Genomic DNA, 12,842 nt, shown 5'->3' on the forward strand with positions numbered 1-12,842 from the left:
ACAATCAGTGTGTGTGTGTGTGTGTGGTGTATTTATGCACGCGTATCCACACATGCACCGTACTCTCTCTCTTTCTCTCTCTCTCTCCCTCTTTCTCTCTCACTCTCTCACTCACTCACTTATTCTTACCTTAATAATGAGATTCTTCATACTGCTGATAAATAGCAGTGCCCAGTGTGTTGCACGATAATAATCGTCGTCGACGAGACGTCGTTTCTTCAACACGCAGTCTGACACATCGTCAAATAAGCGAAGTTTTTTCTTTCATCACTTTCGATACTTTTACAAATTTACTCGCGCACTTAATCACTCACGATTGATAAAAGGAGGAATTTACCAACGGTTACAGTACGAATTTAATAAACGGTTAACGCATTTAATTATTAATTACAGACTCGATTAAAGAAACGCGTTAACAGAACGCGATACTCGATGCAAAGTGCGCGACGCGACGACCGACGACAAACAGGTCAGGTTAGTACTAACGCCTCTAGCGCTGCCAAACATAAACGTGTAGCATTACGCGCTAGTACTAACCTGACCTGCTTGTCGTCGGTCGTCGCGTCGCGCGCTTTGCATCGAGTATCGCGTTCTGTTAACGCGTTTCTTTAATCGAGTGTGTAATTAATAATTAAATGCGTTAACCGCTTATTAAATTCGTACTGTAACCGTTGGTAAATTCGTCCTTTTATCAATTGTGAGTGATTAAGTGCGCGAGTAAATTTGTAAAAGTGTCGAAAGTGATGAAAGAAAAAACTTCGCTTATTTGACGATGTGTCAGACTGCGTGTTGAAGAAACGACGTCTCGTCGACGACGATTATTATCGTGCAACACACTGGGCACTGCTATTTATCAGCAGTATGAAGAATCTCATTATTAAGGTAAGAATAAGTGAGTGAGTGAGAGAGTGAGAGAGAAAGAGGGAGAGAGAGAGAGAAAGAGAGAGAGTACGGTGCATGTGTGGATACGCGTGCATAAATACACCACACACACACACACACACACACTGATTGTTACACTCATCGTGTACAGCAATCAGCTGATCGCGTCGAGCGCCCCACATGATCGCCTGTATCGGACGGTGAGTTGCGCCGTCCCTGTCTACCTCTTGTACTCGTTCCGTAATTCGCAAACTATTTTATTTAATAATTTAAAAACTAAGCCTTGTAGACAATTTTGGTAAAGGGAAAATCGTTTTAGAATAGACTCGACAATTTATTTTTTTAAAGACAAACGTTTGTTCTGGATCACCCTGTATACATATATATGTACACAGGGTGTATAAAAAGTACCGAAACGGTGAAATATCTCGAAAACTAAGCATTTCAGAAAAAAATGTTTCAGATAAAAGTTGTAGGATTTCAAAAGATCTATTTACTGGCGCTACGAGTTTAATCTTGGGTCGCCAAGGTCAGAGCAAGGTCACCTAGAATTTTTTAAACGGGACCCCCTATTTTTTGTTGCATATTCTTGTAGCTTATCTCGAGAGCTTTCCAAAACATTATAATAAAGTATTTTTTCATTGAGTACTTTTCGAGTTATGAGGCTTAAAATAATATCTTAATTTTACATAAACCGTAAAATATCTTGTAAAATATTCATTTTTCGATTATCTTACCTTAATCCTTTTATGTACAAAATAATGAGAGGAATCAATTGGTGTAAAGAAAACCCAGTTATTTTTAAGAAAATATTGTAATTGTTAATTGCACATTACATATTTTTTCTTCGAAACAACTATGTGTTTTCTTTACACCAATTGATTACTGTCATTATTTTGTACATAAAAGTATTAAGGTAAGATAATCGAAAAATGAATATTTTACAATATATTTTACGGTTTATGTAAAATTAAGAAATGATTTCAAGCCTCATGACTCAGAAAGTACTTAATGAAAAAATACTTTATTATGGTGTTTTGAAAAGCTATCGAGGTAAGCTATAAGAATATGCAATAAGAAATGGGGGTTTCCATTTAAAAAAATTAAGTTGACCTTCAAATGACCACTAAATTCGACCTCTAGGTCAAATTCAAAGTCACCATCAGATGTTCCCCTCGAAATCTTACAACTTTTGTTTGAAACATTTTTTCGTATCTTTTAGACTTTACGAGATATTTCGATGGTAAAGTTAAAATGGAACACCCTGTATATAATATATATACAGGGTGATTCTGAACAAACATTTGTCTTTAAAATATCAAATCTTTGATTGAATTCTAAGACGATTTTTTCTCTTGCAAAATTTTGCCCGGAGCTTACTTTTTAAACTATAAAGGAAAATAGTTAATTAATTACGGAACGAGTACGAGAGGTAGGCAGGGACGACGCGATATAGGCGATTACGTGGGGCGCTCGCTGCGATCAGCTGATTGCTATACGTGATGAGTGTAGCAATCAGTGTGTGTATGTGTGTGTGTGTGTGTGAATGTGCACGCACACACACACTGATCGCGTATAGCAATCAGCTGATCGCGGCGAGCGTCCACGTAATCGCCTATATCCCTGCCTACCTCTCGTACTCGTTCTGTAATTAGTTAACTATTTTTCTTTATAGTTTAAAAACTAAGCTCCGGTCAAAATTTTGCAAGAGGAAAAATCGTCTTAGAATTGATTCAAGAATTTTATATTTTAAAGACAAATGTTTGTTCAGAATCATCTTGTATACACAGGGTGTCGCAGACCACCCGTATCAGCCGAATATCTCAAAAACTGAGCGCGGCAGACAAAAATATTTCAGACAAAAGTTATAAGGTTTCAAGTAACGCATTACATGGCGATATCAGTATGACCTTGAAGAGTGTTGTCAAGGTCATGTAAAGGTCACCTTGAATTCTGTAAATGGAAACTCCAATTTTTTTATTGCATATTCTTGTAGCTTATCTCGAGAGCTTTCCAAAACACTATAATAAAGTATTTCTTTATTGAGTACTTTTCGAGTTATGAGGCTTGAAATAATTTCCCAATTTTACATAAACCATAAAATATCTAGTAAAATATTCATTTCTCGATTATATTACCTTAATACTTTTATGTACAAAATAATGAGAGGAATCAATTGGTGTAAAGAAAAAACAACTGTATGTTTTTTTTACACCAATTGATTACTCTCATTATTTTGTACATAAAAGTATTAAGGTAAGATAATCGAAAAATGAATATTTTACTAGATATTTTATGGTTTATGTAAAATTAAGAAATTATTTCAAGCCTTATAACTCGAAAAGTACTCAATGAAGAAATACTTTATTATAATGTTTTGGAGGGATCGTCCCGATTGCGCACATTCCCGATCGGACACAGCGACATTTCTCGATCGGGGACACAGACCCGATCGGACACAGACCCGATCGGACACAGTCCCGATCGGACACAGACCCGATCGGACACAGTCTCGATCGGACACAGACCCGATCGGACACAGACCCGATTGACCACGATGATATTGACCACGTTGTGATTGTCCACCGTACCTATCGCCGGGGTGGTTGCGGGAGGGGGGCCGAAGGCCTCCCTTGCACCCGCCGCGTTTGTGTGTGTGTGTACATATGTGGTCAATATCACCGTGGTCAATCAGAATTGTGTCCGATCGGGACTGTGTCTGATCGGGACTGTGTGATATATATATATATATATATATATATATATATATATATTTATATATATATATATCACACAGTCCCGATCGGACACAGTCCCGATCGGACACATGTATATATATATATATATATATATATATATATATATATATATATATATACAGGGTGTCCTAGACCACCCGTACACCCCTTTTCTTTCAAAAACTAAGCATTTTAGAGAAAAACATTTTCGACAAAAATTGTATGGTTTTGAGGGGAACATAAGATGGTGTCATTGGTTTGACCTTGGATGGCATCGTTAAGGTGAGGTCAAGGACACCTTTAATGGAACCACCTATTTTTTATTGCATATTCTTATAGCTTATGTCGAGAGCTTTCCAAAACACTATAATAAAGTATTTTTTCGTCAAGTACTTTTCGAGTTATGAGGCTTGAAATCATTTCTTAATTTTACATAAACCATAAAATATCTAGTAAAATATTCATTTTTCGATTATCTTACCTTAATACTTTTATGTACAAAATAATGAGAGGAATCAATTGGTGTAAAGAAAAAACATAGTTGTTTTTAAAAAAATATATGTAATTTGCAATTAACAATCACATATTTTTTTTTAAAAACAACTATGTTTTTTTTTACACCAATTGATTTCTCTCATTATTTTGCATATAAAAGTATTAAGGTAAGATAATCGAAAAATAAATATTTTACTAGATATTTTATGGTTTATGTAAAATTAAGAAATTATTTCAAGCCTTATAACTCGAAAAGTACTTGATGAAAAAATACTTTATTATAGTGTTTTGGAAAGCTCTCGACATAAGCTATAAGAATATGCAATAAAAAATAGGTAGTTCCTTTTAAGAAATTAAAGGTGTCCTTGACCTCACCTTAACGATGCCATCCAAGGTCAAACTAATGACACCGTCTTATGTTCCCCTCAAAACCATACAATTTTTGTCGAAAACGTTTTTCTCTAAAATGCTTAGTTTTTGAAAGAAAAGGGGTGTACGGGTGGTCCAGGACACCCTGTATATATATACAGGGTGTCCCATTTTAAGTGTCCACCTCAAACATCTCTCTCATTTTTTATTTTAGAGAAAAATGGTTCAGACATGTTTTGTATGGTTTCGAGGGGGCCATAAGATGGTACCATTGATTTGACCTTGAAGAGTCATTTGAAGGTCACGTGAAGGTTACCTCAATTTTTTTAAATGGCACCCCCTATTTTTTATCACATATTCTTGTAGCTGACCTCGAGAGCTTTCCAAAACACTATAATTAAGTACCTTTTCGTTGAGTACTTTTTGAGTTATGAGGCTTGAAATAATTTCTTAATTTTACATAAACCGTAAAATATCTTGTAAAATATTCATTTTTCGATTATCTTACCTTAATACTTTTATGTACAAAATAATAAGAGAAATCAATGGGTGTAAAGAAAACACATAGTTGTTTTTAAGAAAAAATATGGAATTGTTAATTGCAAATTACACTACACAGGGTGTATCAGACCACCCGTGCCAGCCAAATATCTCGAAAACCGAGAACGGTAAACAAAAATATTTCAGACAAAAGTTGTAGGGTTTCAAGTAACGCATTACATAGTAATATTGGTACGACCTAGAAGAGTATTCAAGGTCACGTGAAGGTCACCTTCAATTTCTTAAATTGAAATTCCAATTTCTTATTGCATATTCTTATAGCTTACCTCGAGAGCTTTTCAAAACACCATAATAAAGTATTCTTTCATTGAGTACTTTTCGAGTTATGACGCTTGAAATAATTTCTTAATTTTACATAAACCATAAAATATCTAGTAAAATATTCATTTTTCGATTATCTTTCCTTAATATTTTTATGTACAAAATAATGAGAGGAATTAATTGGTGTAAAGAAAACACATAGTTCTATTTAAGAAAAAATATGTAATTGTTAATTGCAAATTACATATTTTTTTTTCGAAACAATGGATTTGAAGGATGAAAACCAGTACTATATGCCATTGGCAGATATACTTAAAAAATTAGGTTCTTCCATATTGAATTCATGAAATTTGCCAAAATTGCCATTTTTGGACTATTTAACTATAAATTACTCGAAAACCTGACGTGCTGGGTAAATTCTACGAGAGATTCGTTTTTCAGGGTCAAAAAATTTATCAGATTCACCTACTCTGCTTTTTGTGACTGACCCTCGCAGGCCTGTGTAACTAATTTTGGCTTTATCGATCGAATTTTTTTCTTATTTAATGTTATTTTATATAATATTTATATAATATTTATATAGTATTTATATTGTATTTGTAATATTCCTAATGATCACACACATAGAGTACTAATACAATATTAATAAAAAAAATTATTTTTTGGAAATTCAAAGAACGTGTTAAGTAACCCTTCTTTCTTGACTGTAAAGATTACTTATCAATTCAAGGGGACTTAAGATCTTTAAACAAAGATTAATATTTCCTCGGCTAAAGAGTTAAAAAGAAATCAAACAGTTAATATAAATCAAAGTGTTACATATCTTTATAATTCGATTACACATGCGTTCATTCGATAAACACCCTTATTTGTTATCTGCGTTCTGAAAAAAACTCAGGCGAGTAAAAAAGCTGCTCTTAAAACAAAATTCTTGACAAATCAAAAAACCTTTCAAACCTTTTTCCTTTCCAAAAAACCGTTTCCTTATTCCTAAGAAGACGTGATTAAAAGGTCTCGGTTCATTAAAAATTTCCAACTATCCAATGGAAGAGAGAAAAAACGAAAGAACGAAAAAACTGCAAATATGTAGTGATATTTCCTTGGAAACATATGAGTTTTTTTTCGATCCTTGCAGTTGCAATTTGATTCAACACAGTTTTTCTTCGATCCTCGGAGCTTGACTAAAACATAGTTTTTCTATTCTTGAAGTTTGATTCAAAGTTTTTGTTCAGCCCTTATAATTCAATTTAAACTCTTTATAGTTGATTTTACCAATGTGAAACAGTGAACAATTATTTAAAGTTTATTTGTGTAGTGAGGTGTGAGAAAAGTTTTATCTTTGATTTAATAAACAACTCGTGGTCGCCAGCCAGCAAATCACCTAGAGAATTATCCATGATAAAAAGACAATTCAAAACTTCATTTATTTGTATATTCTTATAGCTCTCAATAAATAGTAAGTCGAACTGATTAACTTAACTTATTTTCCTTTTTCGTTCTCGAAACTTTCCTTAGATAATTAATCGATCTCAAATTATCTTCTTAGTTTCTTTATTTCCATTTATTATTTTCCTACACCGTTTTGGATTTTTTTATTTACTTGGAGAGAATTCAAGGTTACTTCCCGTTTTTATTTTCTTATACCGCTTTGGATTCTCTGATATACTCAGTAAGAATTTGCGATTATTTCCCATTGTTATTTCCTTTCACTACTTCGGATTTCTTAATTTATTCAGAGAAAATTTATGGTTTCCCTTCTTTATCTCTTATCTTACTCTTCTTTCTATTAACCTCCGATATTTCTTTTTTTAAAGGAAAAAAATATAAATTCCAAACATCATTTCTCGCAAGAACGAATTTTATTTTATAATAACACGCGACTCCTGATTTACGGTAGAATATGTACGATGTCTCCTTGTTTTACAAGTGAAAGATATCAAAGTTCGATTGATTGCGAAGTGCTCGCGAAATCGTCGAAACCAAATATTAAGGAGGAAATTGGCTCGGGCTTTTGCCGAATCCTCTAAGAGATCTTCTAATAGAGATTTTCTACATATTAATATTATTATTAATAATAATAGTGCGAGAGAGAGAGAGAGAGAGAGAGAGAGAGAGAGAGAGATAACTAACAAAATAATATAGTGTGACCGCTATTTTTACATTAGGGCATGAAATTATTAATTATTGGCCGGTGATTCTAGCCAGCGGCACACCTTCGGCGCGATTCTTTAATTTTTCGAAAATTCTGAAAATCTAAATAGTATTAAATTTTTGAGCATCAGGTTCGGAGGAGTACGCACCACTCTAACAAAGACTCAATAAGAAATGACTCTAAATATTAATTAATCGCGACGGAATATGTTTGACTAGCCCCTTACAAAAATAGTAGAGGGGGCGGTTTGCTTGAACTCATCGGAAAAGGATCGAGAATGCTAGGTAGCTGAAAAGAGACAGATTGTTACAATGATAAAAATATGATATATTTGAAAAATAATAAATAAGCAGTGAGAACAATTCACAAATTATTGCAGATGGAAAAGATGTAATACAATGTTGATCTATGATCCGGCAGCGAGCGTGCCGTTATTTAACCGCGAGTGAGCATAAAGATATCATATAACACACGGGTGTATAAAGCGCAAGAAAAAGCCCGGAATTTCTCGCGGTACGAGGCTTGTCCCGGCCTCGTCAGCTAAGAATTCGAATAGATTAAAAAATTATCAAATAATACTCGCTTTCGTTATTGCCTATCTATGAATACTAAAAGATCGAAATATGTTACGACGTTTGACAAAAGAGAAATTGATCCGCGATGATAGTTTCGACGTATTCTTAACAAATGTAATACAATTAATATGTCGATATCTCACCAGTATTATTCGACTGTATAACCACAAATATTTCGCGGCTACGAATTTCGATAGAATACAATCTTAATATTCCGTTTCAATTACAATAAATAATCCGATATTGCATATTTCGCAAATATCTCGAAATGTACTCTTCCAAAATTGATTAACAATTCCTGAACGAAAACGCGAACGAAATATGTCACAAGATGGAAATAAGATATATCGAAAGATTACGGTAGAGAATAATTCACAAGATAATAGGTCACGACATAATAGAGTCACCCGAATATATTATACGAGTCGGCGCGACATTGCATTCGTCGGTAGTCGAAAATCGCAATCACGTATGTGAGCTCGCTTGAACAATGATTTCGATGCGATATAAAAAAAAGTGATAAGACGCAAATAAGTTGACTGTCGGCTATCCAGGAGAGAGGGCATTTACTCTAAGAAAATTCGAACAAAGTCGCTTACTGATCAGTCGTTTTTAATCGACTACGCAAAATTTTTCAAGGACCTTACTTTCTCAAAAATGGAATTTAGACGATAACTACGATAACCATGATATTTGTTCGAATGATAGCTACCTGACGAGAAATTAGCAGCTTTACAAGAGTCGACGTCAGTCTCACCAGTGGCTTCTTGAAGTCCTCTCGGATCGCGGCATCCGCGGATCGATTTTGCTGGGCTGTCGTCCTCCCCGAGGGTCTGCCGAACAGTGACGAGCGGCAGGCCCGTCGGGGTTACGCGAATTGATATCGCTCTAGACCACTCACGTCGCTTTTTTCGCGTCCTACAGGATCGTCGCATGGCCCAATTATCCTTGCGGCTTTCAAGGCCATATTCGTAGCTGCCACATCCCTGTTTTAATGGAATTTTCTACTTCTCACAAGGGAACGGTACACTTTTATAAATTCAGATTGCCTTCAAATCGGTATGTATCGATAGAACATGATCCCAAGAGTTCTCCTATTAAGCCGTTTGCATCGGTTTTTCCCGGCACTCGAGAAAAAAGCTGGTAAAGTTTTGATATATACAAGGTGATTCAAAATAACCCTATTGTCCGTGAAATGACACATTCTTGAGTCAATTCTAAAACGATTTTTCCTTTGGCAAAATTTCGTCCGACGCTTAGTTTTTGAATTATTAAAGGAAGTAATTAACTTATAATGGGTCGAATACAAGAGGCAGGCAAGGGTGGCGCGATTCACCGTCGGACGCGGGTACTTACGCGGGGCGCCTGCTGCGATCATTTGATCGCTACATACACACATACCAATACATACATTCTCATTCTCCATCTCTCTCTCTCTGCCTCTCTCTCTCCCTCCCTCACTCTCTCTCTCTCTCATTTGCTTACTCACTTGAAGTTATTATTACTCTTACTTAAATTATTATTTACTTTTTATTATTATACATTTTCACTTTAATTATTATTATTTTTTTATATTGTACTGGTTTTTTTTTTTACGAGAGAGGAGAAAATGCATTTTATGCATACTCACAGGCCGGTCCGGTGAGTTATGTGGGACTCGAGTACCAAGTCGAATTACCAACTCGATACTCCCTACCCACTAAAAACCCCTCTCTTTCGCGAATTTTCTCTAACACTGTTTATTTGACATCCCGAAATCTATTTTTACACAACACCAAAGAATAGTTATTATTACCTTGTTCGATGCATTGCTGTAATTTCTTGAGAAATGAATTTTCCGACAAATCGTACTTTCACTCAAATTGAACGTAGATATCACGTTCTAAGGAACAGAGATCCACTCTAAATAATTAATCGAAAGTTCTTTTTTCTTTTATAAACTGTATTTTTTTATAAACTTCAGCATAATCACATTCATTCACTCACTCGATAAGATGAGAAATTTATCAATAACTCTATCACTAATCACTATCAATCGCTGTCGAATAATCACTGTTGGCAATTAAAAACCACTCGATTAAAGAAACACACGCGTACATATGTTATTACACGACGCGACAACGCGACGATATTTACCCGGCGACAGCAAATAGTTTTTAGTTATGGTAGGTTACGGTAGGTTAAGGTACTAACAGCGCTGTCGAATGTGAACATGTGTTTGATTGAGGAACCTACCGTAACTTACCATAACCAAAAACTATTTGCTCCGCCGCTACGGCGCTATGTCATGCCGCTATCGTACAATATTCTTATGCGTTCTAATAATGTGAAAAACTTTATTTTGCATTAAAAATCATACTTCTTCCGTCAAAAGCATTTCCTTAAAGAAAATTTCGACAAGGAGGCTAAAGGTCGGTGCTTATTGGCGCAACTTTACTCAATAATTACAGCTTGATTTAGCATTATAGAAAAAATTGTTCAGGACTTTTCAACTCGATTTTTAATCAGGAATAACGCTATTTGCTCCGTGGGCACTTTTTCAGTTACACCCTGTATAACGCTGCTCTCTAGCATATAGAAAGCATCTCATCAAAACGCTGGCATAATCGCTCTCTCAGGCTTTTTTCTAGCAATACTTTTTCTCAACGGTTTAGAATGGACACATTCATGCAAGTCGTGTGAGTAATCTTATGAAAGGATATTTCTAACTCTAACGGAAATGAGAACAGTCTCGTTACGTTATCAAACGACGCGGTAGCATCGACTTTAAGTACATAAAAAACTGGATCTGAGCATTAGGCGTTACTGTTCTCAATGCGGCGCTACCAAATAGCTTATTCGTAGTTTTGAATCTAATAAATTTTCGATTAAAATATTTTAGAAACTAAAGCCGCAATCAAAAATCTAACGGCATTATATTTTATTATATAATATGAATATAAGCTTTCGATTGCGATCAGTTTGAATAAGATTGGCGCAGTCAATTCTGAGAAATGATAATCGTATGTCAGAATTGTGACATTTTTCGTTTTACTTTAAGTGTCGTCAGATTCCCATATATACGCTGTGCAACGTACTAAGCAGACACTTTAACCGTTGTATGCTGTTAGTTAAAAATCTGTTCTTTGCGTTCAGTGCATAACGAGCACATAAATCTTTAAACATGTTTTTCTCGCAAATGCTTGAAAAGTGGGTCGTTATTACTTCATGATGATTTAGTGAAAAGATGAAACTATAATATATTAAGCTCACAAGGGAAACATCAGGCAGTGGAATCACGGATTTCGCTCAACTTGAAATATATTATATTCCATCCTCCGATTAATTCGTCGTAAAGTAAATATGACCCACCTTTCAAGTATGCGCGAGAAAAACGTGTTTAAAAATTTACGTGTTCGTTATGTATTGAACGGAAAAGACAGACTTTCAGGTAACGACGTAGCGTAGCGCTTGACTGGTATGTCGCTGGTTCAAATCTTTTGAGTTTTGAAATTTTTTTTCTTTAATCTACATTGAAGCGAATTATTGTATTATATATTTTTGTTATTTTAACATACAATTAAAATGTTTTAATTATAATGTTAGGGCAACGAAGTGGCTCCACTCTAACTAACTAGATCGCGGATATATTATCGACACATTTTTTATTCTATATTTGATTCTATATTCGATGATCGATAGGCTCCTTCTTCCACTTGTGTTCCTTATGACATCGCGTGTCTGGTCGCGTTTGTTGTGCGATTATAATCCGTTCTGATTATTATCTTGAGTTAATAAGCAGTTTATGCAGTTTATATGTATGATTAAATTCTTTATCTTGTGTTACATCTCGCTAACATATAGAATTATATTTAAAACTCATTGATTTTATTTATAATTTATTTAAATATTCTTAAAATATGTAACCACTCTTGTGAATCTAATTCTGATTGGTTAAATGCTTATGAATAATATATTTTGATTATTAAAAATAAAAATCTTTTTTTTTACACAATGAATTTTATAAAAAGAGATAAATTTTCTAATTGATTTCTTCTGCCTACTTTCCTTTTTATAAAATGTTTATTGCATACAAAATTTAAAATTGATTAACAATAATTATTATTTATATTTCTCATTGCGTAACAAATAGATAAATGAGTTTTAAATATAATAATTTTATAATTAAATCATTTATATGTTATAATAATAAAAATGTACAATACAATAATTATAATAATAATGAAAATATACAATACAAAAAATATGTAATACAATAATTCGCTTCAATGTAGATTTAAGGAAAACATTTCAAAAGTCAAAACCTCAAAAGATTTGAATCAGTGACATGCAACATACTAGTTATGCGCTTCAGGCGCTACGTTATGCTGCTGAAAATCTGTCTTTTCCGTTCAATACATAACGAGCACGTAATTTTTAACTCTTTTGCTGCGACAAAGTCTAATGCAGAGCGCACGTATAGACGGCACATATTTAGCCGTGACGGCACATATTTCGCTATAAATGGGGAAACTTTTTGCTGTCGCGTATCGCGTATCAGTTACTAGTATGAAGATATATGAATAATGATAATATAAATACTGAATGCCTTAAGGCGTTAACAGTATACAATTACCAAAATTTCCAAACGCCTACAGGCGCCTACAGCAGCAAAAGGATTAAACACGTTTTTCTCGCAAACATTTGAGAGGTCGTATTACTTTACGACGAATTACTCGGGGATGGAACTATAATATATTTCAAGTTGAGCGAAATCAGTGGACTCGCAAATAGATGAAATAGGGATGAGATAAAGATTATCTGCTATGA

The 12,842-nt window shown here is 34.3% G+C and overlaps 1 protein-coding gene across 6 annotated transcripts in view; it reads right to left on the reverse strand.

Annotated features, from left to right (window-relative positions):
* Magu (SPARC related modular calcium binding-like protein magu) overlaps positions 1–12,842 on the reverse strand; it is a 345,184-nt gene that overhangs the window by 53,158 nt on the left and 279,184 nt on the right. The gene's annotated exons all lie outside the window — the stretch shown is intronic.

The sequence above is a fragment of the Camponotus vicinus genome, unplaced genomic scaffold (genome assembly GCF_025532165.1).
Source record: "Camponotus vicinus isolate PSW18456_S1 unplaced genomic scaffold, iyCamVici1.0 SCAF_2, whole genome shotgun sequence".
Taxonomy (NCBI): Eukaryota; Metazoa; Arthropoda; class Insecta; order Hymenoptera; family Formicidae; genus Camponotus; species Camponotus vicinus.